Raw genomic sequence first — 3,917 nt, 5'->3', positions numbered from 1 at the left:
GCCTAGTCTCTGCATTAACTTAACCCCTTCTTAGACAACAGATAGATGATAGATAGATAGATAGATAGATAGATAGATAGATAGATAGATAGCACAAGCAGCTGGAGATGGCTGCAGAAATGGAGGGTCCAGGCCCTTGAGGCAATAAAGGAGGCAAGATGGTTTTTACCCAGCAACAGATTTCTAAGACAGGGAAGCTGAGGACATGTCAGGAGTGTTTGAAATAGTTTGGACCAGCCAGAGGATACAGGCTCTGAGGATGAGCTGGAGGAGAGCGGTCAGTTAAATGAAAGCATGGACCCTGGGGGAGTTGGACCTTATGCCCTTGGCATGGAGCATTTTGAGAAACTTGAAATCTCAGAAACTACTGTGAACAGAGGGCCAGAAAAAGTCAGGCTAGAATGTTTCAAGCTACTTTGGGTACTTGGTAAAGGGGTCTGTGGAGAGATTTTACAAGTAAGAAAAGTAACAGGAGCAAAAACTCAGAAAATATTTGCCATGAAGGTGCTTAAAAAGACAATGATAGTAAAAAGTGCTAAAGACACTGCTCATATAAAAAACAAGATGGAATATTCTGGAGAAAGTAAAGCATCTTTTCATTGTGGATTTAATTTATGCTTTTCAGACCGATGGAAAATTCTACTTCATCCTTGAGTATCTCAGCAGAGGAGAATTACTTATACAGTTAGAAAGAGAGGAAATATTTATGGAAGACACAACCTGCTTTTACTGGCAGAAATCTCCATGGCTTTGGGACATTTACATCAAAAGGGGATTATCTACATACACCTGATGTCAGAGAAAGTCATGCTTAATCACCAAGTTCATGGAAACTAACAGATTTTGGACTATTCAAAGAATCTATTCATGATGCAACAGTCACACACACACATTTTGTGAAACAGTAGAGTACATGGCCCCTGAAATCTTGATGAAAAGTGACCACAGTAGTGCTGGAGATTAGTGTAGCTGGGGAGCATTGATATAGGACATGTTTACTGGAGCACCCTCTTCATTGGGGAGAAGAGAAATAAAACAATTGATGAAATCCTCAAGTGTAAACTCAATTTGCCTCCCTACCTCACACAAGAAGCCAGAGATCTGCTTAAAAAGCTGCTGAAAAGAAATGCTGCTTCTCATCTTGGAGCTGGTCCTGGGGACACTGAAGAAGTTCCAGCTCATCCATCCTTCAGATATATTAACTTGGAAGAACTGCTAAATGGGAAGGGAGAGTCCCCACTTTAAACCTCTTTTGCAACCTAAAGAGGATGTGAGTCTCTTTGAGTTGAAGTTTACACATCAGACATCTATCTACCTGTTGACAGCTCAGATGACTCAGCTCTCAGCAAAATTGCCAACCAGGTATTTTTGGGTTCTGCATATGTGGCTCCATCTGTACTTGAAGATGTGAAAGAAAAGTTTTCCTTTGAGCCAAATCTCTGGGCAAATTGAAGATGTATTGGCAGCCCATGAACACCTGTCAGCCAGGTCAAATTTTCTCCTGGACATTTCCGGGGAAGAGTTGCTTCAGCCACCAAGGCAAATCCTCAGACACCTGTGCAATATATGGTGGAAACAAGTGGCAGGAATAGACCAGATGTACGCGACCATGACTGGGGAAACTTCAGCGCCACTTCCATTCTGACCTCCAAACTCCTGGCCATACAAAATCAAGCTCTTCCCATGATCTCCAAACAACAAGAGCACCTGCATATGAATCTGTGACAAAGCAATGCTTTTTAAGAATTTAAGGCAGAAAGGTAGGGAGGGAATGGGTGAGCATCCTTCAAGGTAAAAAAAAGAAGACTCTACATAACAGTCTTGAAGAGTCAGTGTCATTCCATAAAACACTTCGGACAGGGGAAAAATAAACATGGATTTTCAAAAATCAATCAGTGGTGCAAGGAACTTAAGCGAAGTCGAATTTTGAAACTCTTAGGCACTAGGCACATCAATTAATTGATTCCTAGCGGCATCTTCTCAAACTTTTCAAGGATTTTCATGTTGTTGGCTTGAAGTTGATGGTATTAAGGGTAAGGTATTGCTTCTGAATCACTGTTGAGTTCTGATTGTATTGAAAAATAGTTATCCTTTCATTAGGCAAAGTATGAAGTTGTCTGTAATACTTGCAGCTAAGGATAAATTAGCATGAAACTTGGTCAAACTTTATCCAGCAATATGGAATCAAAGACGAAGGAAACTTATCAATTGAGGTTTTATGTGCAAACAACCTAAAAGTTGCAAGTTATGGTTTATTCAGGTAACTTACTGAGCCCAGGAGACAGCCTCTCAGTTTCTAGGTGGTGATGAAGACCCCTAATTTCTTCCTGCATGAATATTTTAAATAAAAAAATAAAAATCATATAAAAAGAGAAAGTAAAAAAAAATGTATGGGCTTGTTTTTTAAAATGATGTTTTTAAGAGTATTTAATGCTATGAGAAACACTCGTGGTATTTAAGCTTTAAAAACAATGTAAAACCTGTGTATTTAATTTCCCATTTAATACAACTTAATATATATATGCATATATAAACATTGTGTATTTGGAAATTTTCTTACACTAAAATCTAATTTGTAGAAACTAATTTATTAACTCATTTGGTTTTGTTAAGGAGCTGACTTGCCAGGTAACAGAAACACAGAAATATAGGAATGAATAAATGAATGGATGAATGAATAAATAAATAAAGGAATGAATAACTAAATAAATCAAGAGATTTTAAGCATACCTCTTTTAAAACTAGTATAGGGTAATAATTAAAAGCATAGGTAATTCTTATTATTTTTAAGTAAAAACAATTAGCCACTTGGATTTCTGTCATTCTTTTCAGCACATCTATGTGATGGGTTTTGGGGTACGTGCGAGAGCCTGTATCACCTTAAATACTGGCAGTGAATTCTGACTCTTCATTTTCTAAGCAGTAGTGTGCTGGTAAATGTTTAAAAATAAACTCCATGAAAAATAAATGAATGAATGAATGCATGCATGCCCTGATTTTTGGCACTTGTCAATTTCCATGGTATAAATACTCCAATGACTGCTTTTCAAACTACCAATGTATCGGAAAGAGCTGTGAACAATTGGTCCTAAGAAGTGGTAGGAGCCTGTTTCATACTCCATTTTTTCTGAGGCATGGTTCTGTGGACATGCTTCCTTGAGCTTCTATTCTTTGCATGCTGGTGTAACATAGTCTGTTCTCTCTATGCTTGCTCAGGACCCAAATATGAGGTCTCACCTGTGTCTGGTTGAAGCTCTAGAACAGGAGTTGGCAAACTTTTTCTTAAAGGGACAGACAATAAATATTTTTAGACTTGTGGGCATTTGGTCTCTATTGCAACAAACTCAACGCATCTACTGAAGCTCAAAACAGCCTTAGACAATATGTAAAATGACAGACATGTCTTTGATGCAATAAACCTTTCTCTTATAAAAACAGGGAGCAGGGCTCTAGACCTTACTTTGTTGTTCCTGCCCGTGAACTCCTGACTCTCTGCTGCACCCTGCATCCAGCTCTGTGCCTCAGGCTATGACACTGAGCTTCCCTGCAGGACTGCGGTGAATATTATCACATCCATGTACACAGTTGTATCGTATAGCCACAGTCCCTGTGCTTTCATCCCCAGATCAACTTACTAACACCAAACCAAGAGATGGAAGGACAGAAATAACAATTTTGGTCACTTACTTTCCTTCCATTTTCTTCCATTTTTTCTTTTCTAAATTCACACTAAAAGGGAAAGGCATTATTTTTGCCATGTCGCATAATCCGTTACTGAAGAACAAACATCACTTAGCCAAATGGGCTGGTGTAGGCTTCACTCCACGTTGGAATTATCTGCTCTGAATCCTTCAGACTGGCTCTTTAAGAATGTGAAATATCTCTTTTTTCATCTAAGCCTGGATTTCAAACCTACT

At 38.6% G+C, this 3,917-nt stretch overlaps 1 pseudogene across 1 annotated transcript; it reads left to right on the top strand.

Moving 5' to 3' along the window:
• The first annotated feature begins 205 nt into the window (after positions 1-205).
• LOC308617597 (ribosomal protein S6 kinase beta-1-like) lies at positions 206-1,725 on the top strand (annotated as a pseudogene). Its single transcript has one exon. The product of its transcript is annotated as a ribosomal protein S6 kinase beta-1-like (transcript).
• Positions 1,726-3,917: the final 2,192 nt, after the last annotated feature.

Source organism: Mesoplodon bidens, assembly GCF_964165515.1.
Source record: "Mesoplodon bidens genome assembly, chromosome: 5".
In the NCBI taxonomy this organism is placed as follows: domain Eukaryota; kingdom Metazoa; phylum Chordata; class Mammalia; order Artiodactyla; family Ziphiidae; genus Mesoplodon; species Mesoplodon bidens.
The sequence above is the reverse complement of the archived record's forward strand: the minus strand, read 5'-3'. Positions and strand labels throughout refer to the sequence as shown.